This window comes from Macaca fascicularis, chromosome 9, assembly GCF_037993035.2.
Source record: "Macaca fascicularis isolate 582-1 chromosome 9, T2T-MFA8v1.1".
NCBI lineage: Eukaryota > Metazoa > Chordata > Mammalia > Primates > Cercopithecidae > Macaca > Macaca fascicularis.
Genome location: NC_088383.1, coordinates 79,408,315 through 79,425,050, shown reverse-complemented (window position 1 = coordinate 79,425,050; position 16,736 = coordinate 79,408,315). Strand labels below are relative to the sequence as shown.

At 39.0% G+C, this 16,736-nt stretch overlaps 1 protein-coding gene across 3 annotated transcripts in view; it reads right to left on the bottom strand.

Annotated features, from left to right (window-relative positions):
• The window catches only part of CTNNA3 (catenin alpha 3), a 1,764,647-nt gene that overhangs the window by 1,234,450 nt on the left and 513,461 nt on the right, over window positions 1–16,736 (bottom strand). The window lies entirely within an intron of this gene.

Genomic DNA, 16,736 nt, shown 5'->3' with positions numbered 1-16,736 from the left:
GTAAAATATAAAACTTTTAGAAAAAAGCACAAAAAAAATTTTGGACCTAGAACTTGGTGAACCATTCTTAGGCACAAAAAGCATGACACATAAAAGAAAAACATAGATAAAGCTTACTTCATTAGCTACAAACTGCAAGAAAATATTCACAAAACTCATATCTGAAAAGGTCTCATATATAGAACATATAAACAACTCTTAATAATTAACAGTAAAATACTATACAAAAAAATTCTATAAGAAAATAGGCAAAAAACATGAGTCATTTCACTGAAGAGTATGTACAGACAGCAAATAAACACGTGGAAAGATGTTTGACATCACTGGCCATTAGAATTGAAGATCATAATATGACTACACACTGATTAGAACATCTAAAATAAAAAAATGATGAAAATATCAAATGTTGGTCAGAGTGTTGAATAACTAGATACATTGCTGGTGGGAATGCAAAATTTCTCTGGAAAATAGTTTGGCAGTTTCTTAAAAACTGTGCATCACATACCATAACCTAGCAATCACACTTGTGGGTGTTTCTCTTAGAGAAATTAAAATTTAGGCCCACACAAAAATCTGTACCCAATTGTTCATAGAAGCATTATTTGTAATAGCCCCAAACTGGAAACAACAGAATGTCCTACATAGTCAAATGGATAAACAATTGTATATCCTACCATGGAATACTAATCAGCAATGAAAAAGAATAAACTATCAATATATATAACTTGGATGGATCTCTAAGGCATTATGCTGAGTTAAAAAAAAAAAAGCCAATCTAAAAAGGTCTGACACTGTGTAATTCCATGTATAAAACACTGCATAATAACAAAATTATAGAAATGAAGAATAGATTTTCATTTGCTGGGGGTTAGGCATGGGGTAGGGGCGGGGGGGGTCGGGGGGTAAGGAGGGGCAGGTGCGATTGGAAAGTGGTAGCACAAGGGAAATATCTGTAGTGATGGAATATTTCTGTACCGTTTTTGTCTTGGTGATTACACAAATCCATATATGTGATAAAACTATATACATAATTTATGTCGATATGTCAATGTCCTTGTTTTGATATATCGCTATATAGTTACAAATGATGCAACCCATATGGGAAACTGGGCAAAGGGTACGAAGAGCCTCTCTGTGCTGTCTTTGCTACTTCCTTTGAATCTATAATTATTTCAAAATTAAAAGCTTTTTAAAAATTTAGTTTCTAGTCTTTGAGAGGTATTCCTGGGACAGAAATGAGAGAAGATGGATAGGCTTTCCCATATAGCATAAACAGCTGAATTAAAATTAAAAGCAGTTATCAAATAGATTCAGTCAGTTTTATTTTTACAAGTGTCTAGGTTTAATATAAAAGTCAGAAACTAAATAAAATGAACAGCCAATACTTCTAAAGGAGTTGTCAAATTAGAAAGAGCTTGTTTCTACAAAAGACAACATAATTATCACAAATAGTGGTTATCATATCTCTGCTATGCACCAAACAAAAATTATTTTTCTCTTCCCAGTTGTAAGCCAACTGCCATACTAACAGTCTTGCCAACTTTGTATTTTCTTTGCATATTCCTTTTCTTCTGAGCCCCCAGTACTACACTTAAAATTGCCAAGGAGGAAGGGAGACTTAGAAACTGCAAGAGGCTAAACATTTGCCTGTGACTATTCCACAGCATAAATTATATAATCACTATGTATTCAATGATTCTAATTTAATACTGCTAAAGAGGGCAGGTGATCACAATGCACATTTTAGAAATATCAATTGTGGGTCACCTGAAAAAGTTTCAAAGTCATTCTTAAATGCAATTACCAATATCATTATAGCATAAATGCATTCAGACACAACTAAACTCATTAAAATGGAATTCTGCAAGAGTGTAACTTGCCTAGGTTTCTTGGATTTTTTTTTTTTTTCACACACAGGACACTAGAATCTTGACCCTTATAATTAGAAAAGGTTCACCCACTTCAGATCTCTGCTATAAGGGATATCTACACTGGTTTAATTTCTAACCCAAGACTTAAAGAGTACAAAAGATTTACAGGGATTATCTAAATCTATTCTTTGTAATAGAATCCATTAATAATTTTCTCTACATCTTCTATCTACTAATACCAGTTTTGGATTCTTTCTAATAAAGCTGTAGCTAACAAGTCTTGATCACTATGACTAAGGAGACAGTTTAACTCAACCTCTGTACCTTCTAGGCTATTCCCTACACTTTTTGTTAGGGTAATTCAGATCCTTTATGTTCTTCTCAAAGTAAAGTCTTTGCCTAAAAAATTGTATAATATTATGATTATCTATTATTGTGTGAGAAGTCATTGCAAAACCTAGTGTTTAAAAAGCAACAACTTCTGGCCAGGCGTAGTGGCTCACGCCTGTAATCCCAGCACTCTGGGAGGCCGAGGCAGGTGGATCATCTGTGGTCAGGAGTTCGAGACCAGCCTGGCCAACATGGGGAAACCCTGTCTCTACTAAAAATACAAAAATTAGCCAGGCGTGGTGGTGCACGCCTGTAGTCCCAGCTACTTAGGAGGCTGAGGAAGGAGAATTGCTTGAACCCAGGAGGCAGAGGCTGCAGTGAGCCAAGATAGTGCCATTGCACTCCAGCCTGAGTGACAGAGCGAGTCTCCATCTCAGAAAAAAAGAAAAGAAAAAAAAGCAACAACTTTTTATTCTCTCTTATGGGTTCTGAAGTTTGACTGGGCTCAGCTGAGATTTCACACATCAGGTCAAACTTTGGCTGCAGCTGGAACCATATAAAATTTTGAAAAGGCTGGACAGTGGTGACAAAATCTCTAAGGCATTTGCTTATCTGTAAAGGATTTTATTTCTCTTTCACTTATGAAACTTAGTTTGGCTGGATATGAAATTCTGGGTTTAAAATTCTTTTAAGAATGTTGAATATTGGCCCCCACTCTCTTCTGGTTTGTAGAGTTTCTGCCAAGAGATCTCTAAGGCAGGCCTAGTGGTGACAAAATCTCTAAGATGCCGAAAATCTCTAAGGCAGGCCTAGTGGTGACAAAATGTCTAAGCATTTGCTTATCTGTAAAGGATTTTATTTCTCCTTCACTTATGAAACTTAGTTTGCCTGGATATGAAATTCTGGGTTGAAAATTCTTTTCCTTAAGAATGTTGAATATTGGCCCCCACTCTCTTCTGGCTTGGAGAGTTTCTGCTGAGAGATCTGCTGTTAGTCTGATGGGCTTCCCTTTGTGGGTAACCCGACCTTTCTCTCTGGCTGCCCTTAAGATTTTTTCCTTCATTTCAACTTTGGTGAAGCTGGCAATTATGTGTCTTGGAGTTGCTCTTCTCGAGGAGTATCTTTGTGGCGTTCTCTGTATTTCCTGAATTTGAATGTTGGCCTGCCCTACTAGGTTGGGGAAGTTCTCCTGGATGATATCCTGAAGAGTGTTTTCCAACTTGGTTCCATTTTCCCCCTCACTTTCAGGCACCCCAATCAGACATAGATTTGGTCTTTTTACATAATCCCATACTTCTTGCAGGCTTTGTTCATTTCTTTTTCTTCTTTTTTCTTTTGGTTTCTCTTCTCACTTCATTTCGTTCATTTGATCCTCAATCGCTGGTACTCTTTCTTCCAGTTGATCTAGTCGGTTACTGAAGCTTGTGCATTTGTCACGTATTTCTCGTGTCATGGTTTTCATCTCTTTCATTTCGTTTATGACCTTCTCTGCATTAATTACTCTAGCCATCAATTCTTCCACTTTTTTTTCAAGATTTTTAGTTTCTTTGCGCTGGGTAAGTAATTCCTCCTTTAGCTCTGAGAAGTTTGATGGACTGAAGCCTTCTTCTCTCATCTCGTCAAAGTCATTCTCCATCAAGCTTTGATCCGTTGCTGGTGATGAGCTGCGCTCCTTTGCCGGGGGACATGCGCTCTTATTTTTTGAATTTCCAGCTTTTCTGCCCTGCTTTTTCCCCATCTTTGTGGTTTTATCTGCCTCTGGTCTTTGATGATGATGGTGACGTACTGATGGGGTTTTGGTGTAGGTGTCCTTCCTGTTTGATAGTTTTCCTTCTAACAGTCAGGACCCTCAGCTGTAGGTCTGTTGGAGATTGCTTGAGGTCCACTCCAGATCCTGTTTGCCTGGGTGTCAGCAGCAGAGGCTACAGAAGATAGAATATTGCTGAACAGCAAGTGTCCCTGTCTGATTCTTGCTTTGGAGGCTTCCTCTCAGGGGTGTACTCCACCCTGTGAGGTGTGGGGTGTCAGACTGCCCCTAGTTGGGGATGTCTCCCAGTTAGGCTACTCAGGGGTCAGGGACCCACATGAGCAGGCAGTCTGTCCGTTCTCAGATCTCAGCCTCCGTGTTGGGAGATCCACTGCTCTCTTCAAAGCTGTCAGACAGAGTCGTTTGCGTCTGCAGAGGTTTCTGCTGCTTTTTTTTTTTTTTTGGTTGTTGTTGTTTAGCTGTGCCCTGTCCCCAGAGGTGGAGTCTACAGAGACAGGCAGGTTTCCTTGAGCTGCTGTGAGCCCCACTCAGTTCGAGCTTCCCAGCGGCTTTGTTTACCTACTTACTTAAGCCTCAGCAATGGCGGGCGCCCCTCCCCCAGCCTCGCTGCTGCCTTGCGGTTAGATTGCAGACTGCTGTGCTAGCAATGAGGGAGGCTCCGTGGGCGTGGGACCCTCCCGGCCAGGTGTGGGATATAATCTCCTGGTGTGCCTATTTGCTTAAAGCGCAGTATTGGGGTGGGAGTTACTCGATTTTCCAGGTGTTGTGTGTCTCAGTTCCCCTGGCTAGGAAAAGGGATTCCCTTTCCCCTTGCGCTTCCCAGGTGAGGCGATGCCTCGCCCTGCTTCAGCTCTCGCTGGTGGGGCTGCAGCAGCTGACCAGCACTGATTGTCAGGCACTCCCTAGTGAGATGAACCCAGTACCTCAGTTGAAAATGCAGAAATCACCAGTCTTCTGTGTCGCTCGCGCTGGGAGTTGGAGACCGGAGCTGTTCCTATTCGGCCATCTTGCTCCGCCCCCCCATACCCATAGTCTTAGCCCAAAAGTCCCTTCAGCTGATAAACAACTTTAGCAAAATTTTAGTAAACAAAATTAACTTACAAAAATCACTAGCATTCCTACACACCAGTAACAGCCAAACTGAGAGAAAAATCAGAAAGGCAATCTGATTCACAATTGCCACAAAAAGACTAAAATACTTACAAACACAGCTTACCAGAAAGGTGAAAGATCTCCATAACAAGAATTATAAAATGCTGCTCAAAGAAATCAGTGAAGACGCAAACAAATGGAAAAATGTCACATGCTCATAGATAGGAGGAATCAACATCATTAAAATGGCCATACTGCCCAAAGCAATTTACAGATTCAACGCTATTCCTATCAAACTACCAATGACATTCTTTACAGAACTAGAGAAAACAACTTTAAAATTCATTTGGAACCAAAATGAGCCTGAATAGCCAAGGCAATCCTAAGCAGAAAGAACAAAGGTGGAGGCATCACGTTACCCAACTACAAACTATATTACAGAACACAGTTACCAAAACAGAATGGTACTGGTACAAAAAAAGACACATAGACCAATGGAACAGAAGAGAGGCCCAGAAATAAGGCCACACATCTATGACCATCTGATCTTTTGACAAAGCTGACAAAAAATAACAATTGAGAAAAGACTCTCTATTCAATAAATGATGCTGGAATAATTGGCTAGCCATATGCAGATGATTGACTCTGGACCCCTTCCTTACACCATATACAAAAATCAAGTCAAGATGAATTGAAGACTTAAATGTAAAATCCAAAACTATAAAAACACTGAAAGAAAACCTAGAAAATACCATCCTGGACATAGGAATGGGCAAAGATGTCAGGACAAAGACACCAAAAGCAATCGCAACAAAAGTAAAATTTGATTAAACTTAAGAGCTTCCACACAGCAAAGGAAACTATCAACAGAGTAAATAGACAACCTACAGATGGGAGAAAATATTTGCAAACTATGCATCTGACAAAGGTCTGATATAAGAAACTTGTAAGCATCTATAAGAGACTTAAACAAATTGACAAAAGAAAACCCCATTAAAAAGTGGGCAAAGGACATGAACACACTTTTCAAAAGAAGACATACATGTGGCCAACTAACATACAAAAAAAAAGCTCAATATCACTGATCATTAAAGAAACGCAAATCAAAACCACAGTGAGATACCATCCCACACCAGTCAAAATGGCTATAACTAAAAAGTCAAAAAATAACAGATGCTGGCAAGGTTGCAGAGAAAAGGAAGCACTTATATACTGTTGGTAGGAGTGTAAGTTAATTCAGCCATTATAGAAAGCAGTATGGTAATTCTCCAAAAAGCTAAAAGCAGAACTGCCATTTGACCCAGGAATCCCACTTCTGGGTACATACCCAAAGGAATATAAATCATTCTATCATAAAGACACATGTACACGAATGCTCATTGCAGCACTTTTCACAATAGCAAAAACATGGAATCAACCTAAATGCTCATCAATGACAGATTTGATGAAGAAAACGAGGCACATACTCACCATGGAATTCTATGCAGCTATAAAAAATAACGAGGTGTCTTTTGTGGAAACATGGATGGAGCTGGAGGCTATTATTCTTAGTAAGCTAACACAGAAACGGAAAACCAAATACCACTTATTCTCACTTATAAGAGGAAGCTAAATGACAAGAACTTATAAACACAAAGAAGAAAACAGTAAACACTGGGCTCTTCTTGAGGGTGGAGGGTGGGAAAAGGGAGAGGAGGAGAAAAGATAACTACTGGGTACTAGGCTTAATACTTGGGTGATGAAATAATCTGTACAACAAACTCCCATGACACAAGTTTACCTATGTAATAAACCTTCACATGTACCCCTAAATCTTAAAAAAGGTTTTAAAAAAAACACAAACACTATGATGGAGAAGGCACTTCTGCATAGTGCTATGCTGTCTACCATGACAGCCACTGGCCACGTGTCGCTATTGAACACGAAATATGGTTAGTTCAGATATACTATAAATGTAAAATACACATCAAATTTCAAAGACTTATAACTAAAACAGAAGTAAGATATCTCATTATGATGTTTATATTGATTGCATGTTGAAATGATATTTTTCATACACTGACTTAACTATAATTTCACCTGTTCCTTTTACTGTATGTAACTACTAGAAATTTAAAATTATCTATTTGGCTCACATATTATTGTAGTTTGCATAATATTTCCATAAGACAGTGCTGGCTAATAAAATAAACTAAATCATATTTTCCAGTATATAGTACCACAAAAGGTCATGGTTTTTGTACCATTAAATGGTTTTCAGGCACTTTAATTGCTTCATGCTAAATCTTATGTGACACATATAAGCATATTCAAAGTAAATATTTTGGTATTTCTAGGCCAGGTGCACTGGCTCACGCCTGCCATCCCAGCATTTTTGGGAGGCCGAGACAGGCGGATCACCTGAGGTTGGGAGTTCGAGACCACCCTGACCAACATGGAGAAACCCCATCTCTACTAAAAATACAAAATTAGCTGGGCATGGAGGTGCATGCCTGTAATCCCAGCTACTCAGGAAGCTGAGGCAGGAGAATTGCTTGAACCTGGGAGGCAGAGGTTGCGGTGAGCCGACATCATGCCATTGCATTCCAGCCTGGGCAACAAGAGTGAAACTCTGTCTCAAAAAAAAAAAAAAATTGACCAGGCCTGGTAGTGCACACCTGTAGTCCCAGCTACTCAGGAGGCTGTAGTGGGAGGATGGCTTGAGCCTGGAAGGTCAAAGCTGCAGCGAGCTATGATCACATCACTGCCCTCTAGCAGCCTGGGTAAGAGAGCAAGACCCTGCCAAAAAAAAAAAAAATTAATATATTTCAATCGAAATTGATTTATGAACATAAGACAGCCAACATGATATGAGGAACTCATAACTGATTAACATTGAAGGAAAATAGGCAAAAATAAAAATTCATCTTGTTTTAGAAGGAAAGAAATTGGGAGTTTATCAAATATTTAAAAGAAACACATTTGCAAACTAATGGCCAATACTTAGTCTCATATCCTTCCTTTCTTTCTTCCCTCTACATTTCCTCCAAACTGAACTTCATATATTTCCCACAGCAAACAACCTATGTGATTCCTGCTATGTGCCTTTGCACAGGCTCTTACCCCTTTCTGGAATTCCCAGCTCCTTCAATTGTCTGATGAGTACCTACTTCTCCTTCAAAAGCCAGCTTAAGAGCTTTCTCTCCTCTGAAGCCTGATCCATCCCAGGGGAGTTAACCACTTACTACTTGGCGCTCTTATAGTATTTAGCATTCACCCATATTACAGTTTTTATCATGTTCCATTTCACGTACTTGTTTGTCTGATTCTCCTTGAGAACTAGGATTGCAATTGTTCCTACTTTGAACCACTTCTTAGCACTGTGTTTATATAAAAATTATGTAACTAGAAACTGCAGTAACACCAAGAGCATTTTAATTTAAATTTTACAGTTTAGCTATCTGTTATAGCCCATACAGAATCTGTCAGTAAAATGTGTTAAGTCTCTCTCAAAATCAAAATCCATCATATGTATTCTTGTATTTATTATATATATACACATATGTATAATAAATAAATATATATGTGTGTGTATATATATATTACACACACACACACACACACACTACAGTCATATAGTCACATAGTTTCTAGGTGGCCATACCTCTCAGTTTGCTTGATATGCCTTTTGTAGATCAGTTAAGGTCTGTTGACCATTTTATGAATCTTTGTCTCTCAGAAGTAACCCAGTTTTGGTCAGGCGTGGTGGCTCACACCTGTAACCCCAGCACTTTGGGAGGCCAAGGCAGGCAGATCATCTGAGGTCGGGAGTTCAAGACAGCTTGGCCAAAGTGGTGAAACCCTGTCTCTACTAAAAAATATAAAAATTAGCCAGCTGTGGTGGTGCAAACCTATAGTCACAGCTACTCAAAAGGCTGAGGCAGGAGAACCACTCGAACCCATGAGGCGGAGGTTGCAATGAGCCAAGATTACGTCACTGCACTCCAGCCTGAGTGACAGATCCAGACCCCTTCTCGAAAAAAAAAAAAAAAAAAAAAGGCATCCTGGTTTGGATAACAAATTACATGTTTCTGCTAATAATTTTCTAAACATTATCAATAGCAAATTAAATTCTCTGTGAAGCCAAATATGCTGACTACAGTTGCTAACACAGGATAATATTTCATTGTTCAAGAGCTATAAAAACAACCTTTTGATTTTTGCTATTAACTGTTACAGTGAATAATGTGGTGCTTCACCCAGATTCCCTTTATAAGGCATTCCCTTTTCAGCTAGAAATACCAGCTGTGATGGCTCACATCTCTTTTCCTCACTGGAAACAGTCCTCAGTTGCAGGATCTGCCTCATCCAAAGTTGCACAGCTCCTAGGATGATGTGCCATCAATGATCGACAGTTGCAGGAATTCTAAGGGTCCATTCCCCTGTTTCAATATGAGACAATTCTGGAAGGCCATCCCAGCTCCAACACTCCCCATAGGACAGCTAAGACTTCCATTGTAAGTTGGCTTCTCTGCAATCTGCCTTTCTCACTTCCTTACACGTTTATTTTCTGAAAGAATGTCCCAACAACTTTTTTGTACTCAGATTTACTTTTGAGTCTGTTCTAATGTACCTGATCTAAAACAACAATCACCCTTCATTCTACTATCAGCTACCTAGGAACTATGCAAGGCTCAGAACCTTTATATTTTGTTCAAGTTAGAACTAATACTTCATGCAAGGATTCTTGATTCTTACTATATTTCTGTCATTTCTACCATTTGACCTAGTTTTATTTTTATGTAACAACTTTGAGTAAAGTTTAATGTTAAAAAACCATAGCAGGAACTTCTAATATATGAGGAATGCCTAAACACTAGGGAATAAAGGAACCTACTTCGTGGGAAAGGATCAGTTGGAATGATCCACAAAGTGAATGACTGACCTGCCCCACAGATGTTAGAAATCATGGCTGCCTCTGCCAGAAGGCAAAAGACAAAGGGCTCTCAGCCTTTAGGCTCTCTGGCCAAGAAGATGTAACCTTTAGGAACTTTCACCTCTGTATTGCTCTCTGCATTTCACCTGTGTACTGATTGCTCTCTGCAAGTCTTAAGTCTTGACACTTTGGAATATTCTCCATTACTTTATAGTTTTTTTATTTTACAAAAATTATTTCATTCTCTTCCTGTACTCTGGCTCTATCTGATTGGTTTCACTTTTATTAAAAAAAAAAATGGCTGTCTACTTTTTATTATTTCAGCTTTTCTTACTAGTTCTGCAATCATATAGCTTGCATTTCTGTAGGATTCTCACTATTAATTTTGATTACCGAGAGAGATTAGTACATTAGAGCACAAAGAGGAGATCTATGAGAATAGTCTATTTTCTCAACAGGGGAACCCAGATGCTTCCTTTTCCCCAGTGAGCACTGCACAAGCTCCTCTTAAACCCCAAGTGGGCATTCTATGCCAGATTTACATGACACCAAACTAAACTTGTCAGGAAGGATTTGGAATCATTACTTAACAGTCATCCAGAGAATTAAGGAACATTTAGTAAAGGAATAAGACTAGAACCAGAACAACACAGAAAAATAACAGCTGAAACAATACATTTGTTTTATCTCCAAAACAATTCACATATTTAAATACTTGTCCAATATCTAGTCCTTAATTTAGGCACATAAAAGAAAACAAAGAAAAAAAAAAACATTTTTACCAGCTTAACCAGATCCCCACTATTTATTATTTCTCTCAACTCCAAGTTTTTTGAATTATCAGCTCCTATATTCCAGTTTCAATATCTGAATCCAGCCTCTTTCATTTTGATGATTCCTTTGTATCTTCTTGGACTTTGATTTCATGCTCTAATCAATCTAACCTTGGTTGATATCTCTGTTTGGGGCATATCTACTCTTGCACAGACCTATATAGGATACTATTTATTTCTCTTAAGTTATCTAGATATCTGTAAACTCAAAAACATTGTCTCCAACCAAATCAACCACTCAAAAGTCAGCTACAAGTACAGAATAATGAAAACTGTTAAGAATATAAAAATGTAAAGCATCTAGTACACTACACTTGAGCTGATAATGACAATTCTCATATGCAGTCCATGCCAACCAAAAAAGAGAAGGTATGAAGGGAGGGAGGGAGGGAGGGAGGGAAGAAAAAACTTAGGCTGAAAGCTGCCTTTACATTTTTAGAATTTTAATTCTAACCTGTCTCTTGTATTCAAAAAGTCATTGCATATAGTTTCTCCCAACTGTTTTACCTTATCATCATAAGAAATAAAAATAAATAAATTAATTAAGGCTGGAATTGTTTCCAAAATGCATTTTCAGGAGTGGGATGGAGGTCCTATACAAAAGGAAAAATCCCATAACATATCTTTGCATGTAGTCTTTATATGAATTTTCAGAATTTCCCAAGACATGGAATGCATTAAACTCAAGACACACAATAAAATAGGTTTCTGAATAACAAAGCTAGTCCATTTGATTCTTTATTCACTCAACAAATATGTAATGAGAACCAATAACATGCTTCCACAGAAAACATCAAGAGAAGAAAAAAGTAGGTGGATGAGGGTCTAGAAATGCAAATTCGTTCCTGCATGGAGCTCATGCCTGACTTGTTTACTCTAGCAACATTATCTCTCACTCAATTCTAATAATGCCCTACAGTCATATCACCTGAATATTAACTTTACTAATAATTATACATCACCTGTGTAACACATCCAACCCACCTATAACAATATGATTTCAACCCACTCCCAGAAAAATATCCATGCTTGGTGTTATCTTAGAACTCAAACATGATGGCTGACTGCCTACCATTCTATTTTCACCAATTTCAGAAAGATCACCATGTAAAAATCGTTGATTTCCTGAAGATCATTCCTTTTTCACAGGGCCTCATTGCTCTGCCCATTTATGAAAAACAAATCCTTAATCATGTTATACATCAGAGAATGTGAACTAGGGCTAACCAATCATAGAGATATAACAAAATCAGCAGAAGTATCTTAGAAATATATATCCCTAAGTTTTAAAAGTCAAAAGGTATATTTTCTCTGATCCTAAATGTTTTCTGGAGTGTATTTTTAATGAATAAAAATCCTGTTCTAGAATATGGCTGGATGTGGATCCAAATGCAGAGATTAAAATAAAAAAAATATTTCTGGATATTTACATTGATTTTCAGAAGAGACTTAATGCTTTGCAAAATAAGACCTTTTATAACAGGCAGTCTATTGTATAAATTTAGTAGATGCTTGAAACTCATTTCAATTAATGTCAGAGAGGTTGTTTCTCCATTACATGGCATTTACAATATGCAATCATTTTATTCATTCTTTAATTCAAAAATACAATTCAGCTTTTTCTAAATGCCACGCACTGTGCCTGGGGCTTGGGATAAAACTAAACAAAACAGACATGTGATCTGCCTGCATAGAGCTTAAGTGTGTGAGGGATGCTGTCCATAATGGATTTGAAACAAAAGGACTGATAATGACTTCACAGAAAACACGAGGGAAGACTAGCATTGATATAATGTTGTGAGTCTCCCAGAGATGTCCACATTCAAATTCCCAGAACCTGTGAATATGTTACCTGACATGGCAAGAGGAATTTTGCAGATGTAATTAAGGTTAAGGGTCTTCAGATGGGAGGATTATCCTGGATAATCTGGGTGGGTCCCACTAATCACATGAGTCCTAAAAAGAAGAGAATTTTTCCAAGGTGTGGTCAGAGAAAGAGAGATGAGGTTGGAAACAGGGTCAGAGAAACGTGACCTTGCTGCCTTACAAGATGGAGGCAGAGGACCATGAGGCAAGGAATGAGGGTGACCTCTAGAAACTGGAAAAGGCAAAAACAATGGACTCTTCCCTAGAGACTCCAGAAAACAATGCATTCCTCCAACACTTTGATTTTTACTGCAGTGAGGCCCAGGTCAGACTTTTGATTACAGAGCTGAAAGATTTAAATTTGTGTGGTTTAAGACACTAAGTGTGTGGTAATTTGTTACAGCAGCAATAGAAAACTAACCAAATATACATACATATGTATCCACTCATAAATTTAACAGGACAGTATATATTAGGGCAAACATATGAGAGGTGACAATGTGCTAGCAGCCCTCACTCTCAGCACCTCCTCAGCCTCCACGACCACCTGGTAGCGCTTGAGGAGCCCTTCAGTCCACCATGGCACCATGGGAGCCCCTCTCTGGGCTGGCTGAGGCCGGACCCGCCTCCCTCTGCTTGCAGGGAAGTGTGGAGGAAGAGGCACCAGCGGGAACCGCCGCTGCAAGCAGGGTGCTCGCAGGCCAGTGTGAGTCCCCGCGGGCGTGGGTGTGAGGGCGGGCACAGGCTAGGCGGGCTGGCACTGCACTCAAATTCTTGGGGGGCCTTAGCTGCCTCCCTGCCTGGCAGGGTTCAGGACTGGCAGGCAGCTCCGCTAGGTGAGGCCACTGGGCTCCTGAGCTGGATGGGGACTTGGAGAACTTTTATATCTAGCTGCAGGATTGTATGTGCACCAATCAGCACTCTGTATCTAGCTAACCTAGTGGGGACTTGGAGAACTTTTTGGTCTAGCACTCTGTGTCTAGCTCAAGGAATGTAAACACACCAATCAGCACTCTGTCAAAACGGACCAATCAGCTCTCTGTAAAATAGACCAATCAACTCTCTGTAAAATGGACAAATCAGCAGGATGTGGGTCGGGCCAGATAAGGGAATAAAAGCAGGCTGCCCAAGCCAGCCAGCAGTAACCTGCTGGGGTACCATTCCACACTGTGGAAGCTTTGTTCTATCAGTCTTTGCAATAAATCTTGCGGCTGCTCACTCTTTGACTCCACGCTGCCTTTATGAGCTGTAACAGGCAGCTGTAACACTCACTGCGAAGGTCTGCAGCTTCACTCCTGAAGCCAATGAGACCACGAACCCACTGGGAAGAACAAACAACTCCAGACATGCTGCCTTTAAGAGCTGTAACACTCACAGTGAAGGTCTGCAGCTTCACTCCTGACAGCAAGACCACGAACCCACCAGAAGGAAGTAGCTCCAGACACATCTAAATGTCTGAAGGAACAAATTCCGGACAAACATCTTTAAGAACTGTAACACCCACCGCGAGGGTCCGCGGCTTCATTCTTGAAGCCAGTGAGACCAAGAACCCACCAATTCCAGACACAACATACATAATCAATAGTGTTAAGTGGTTGTCTGTCTTGTCTGTTATAGACCCATCTGGTCTCATTTATTACTAATTTCTTCCTAATGTGACAAGACATTGACCTTATTGAATGTTGAAATTCTATTTTAGAAAATGATCAAGACTTGCTGATCTGTTTAAGGAAGTGAATTTATTTAGAATCAGAGGAGTCATGGTTGTGTGGACTGAGCCTGAGACAAACATAAGCTGATTCATTTCTCACTGCTGAACTGCTCTGGCTGGACGCAGTAGACTTGCACAATTTAAGCCAATCTCTGAAGTCTCCTTCAGCTAAAAGACTCACAGGTTTTGATGAATTAATCACTTTCAGTTTTTGTGCTTATCATCAAGCATTTACTCCATCAGCACAGCTCAATTACAAAAGCTACTGACTGATCTGAAAAACAACTGGGTCCACCAAAGGAGACACAGTATTCCTTAAAGTAGAAAGATGAGGACTTAAGTGCTAGAGCCATCTCAAGTCTTTGAGCAAACGCTGAGCAAGGTTTGAGTTTGGCTAGTTCCAGAAAAATGCATTCCCTTTCAGTAAAACTGATGCAACAGCTATAAAGAAGCAGTATTTGTGATAGAAACCTGGAGTGGCAGTAAACCTGGGGATGAGATCTCATAATACACTCCACAGTTTTCCAGGTTGGTTCCTGCTACTTAATTCCAATATTCATTAGCTCAGTTCATTTGCTTAGTTTAAGAAAACCATAAAATCACCACTATTTTGATGTGATATGTGTTTATTATATACAGGGCCAGTTTCAGGGGCCTACTACTGCACACAGGATCCCAATTTTAGACAGGGTCCCAGGCTTGGGTTTTCATGCTATGCTACCACACTCTTGAAATTTTTAACAATTTTACCTTTGAATCTGTGTAGTCCAATGCGGCAATGAAGCACACGTCTTGGCTCATATGCAGTCCTACCTCCAAGTGACTTCCTGGGATAGTTCCTCAGACAGTTCTCCCACCCAGTGATTACTGCCGCCCTTTATTCCTTGTGGGGGCCTTGGCACACCCTGGGGTAGGTCAGGGTCATTTGGTGGAGCCACAGACGTCTGTGAGGGTCTGCAATCACTTTATAAGTACCTCTATACTCTAGAAATCTAACATTAAATAGCAAATAAAAATAACCTTTCAGAGGTCACTAGAGACTGTGTAAGAAAGCTACAGTTCCATTCCCTGCTTTTTGTACAAGAAGCCTGACATTTTCATTTTGCACTAGGCCCCACAAATTACGTGGCCAACCTTATGTATGTGGGTAAGTGTGCACATGTGTGTATATCTGAGTTTGTATCTATAAAGAATAAAATAACTTTCTATTTATCCATTTTAGATAAACTGAACTTGTAACTTTGTAATTTCTAGAGAAAATAAATGTATCTATAACTTTACAGTATTTTATCTGTGAAGATGAGAATAATAATTGTAATAGTTTACAGATTATGGGAGAAGGCATTCCAATACAATATTATCTTCTGAGTTTTTTATGACTGATGAATTGCCTTGAAAAATATTTAAGAATATATGATATGCTAAAATTGGGGATATTCTAGCTTCAGGCATTCTGGCAGCAGGACATGACATTACTAAAATTTTCTTATTAAAGAAATCTACCTTACAACTTTGATTTATTGACAGGTGAGAGATTTCTGGTCAGGGAGCAAAGTCATCAAATATTAAGAGTATGAAGATACATCAAATGTGTTGAAGGGTCCTCAAAATGCACCAAATAATTTTAGTGCGTTTCAGTTATTCACACAAAGTACTTATATTGAACAATCTCAAATATCTTAAATTCATACCCAAAAAGTCACACGCTTTGTAACTAATCATTCTCAAAACATACCTACATGAGTCTTGAATTCTTCCATTTATAATAATGCAGATGAACAAAATATTCCTATTATAACTTTCATTTTGTTTAGCTCTATTATTTAAGGAATCTTCATAATCAACATATAATTGACAATATATTCAAGATTTTTCTCTTCACTTTATAAATGTTACCAAGATTTGAGGGCAACAATAGTTATAGACATTCCATAGAGAAGAGACATATATTTCACATATATATGTATGTATACAATGAAACAAAATGGATTTTGAAACAAATATTTTTGCCCTAAATTTAGACATTTCCAATATTTCTGAGTGATAGCTAAAACTTAAAAAAAAAAAAAAAAAAAAAAAAACTAGACACTGTCACATCTGAAAAAGATTAGCAGCTGCCAAAACTGTGTGGGTGCCTGTAATCCTAGCACTTTGGGAGGCCAAGGTGGGAGGGTCACTTGAGCCCAGGAGTTCGAGATCAGTCTGGGCATTATGGCAAAACCCCATCTCTACAAAAACTACAAAAATTAGCTGAGCATGGTAACACACCTGTAGTCCCAGCTACTTGGAAGGCTGAGGTAGAAGGATCCTGTGAGCCCAGGAGTTCGATGTTGCCATTAGCTGTGATCGC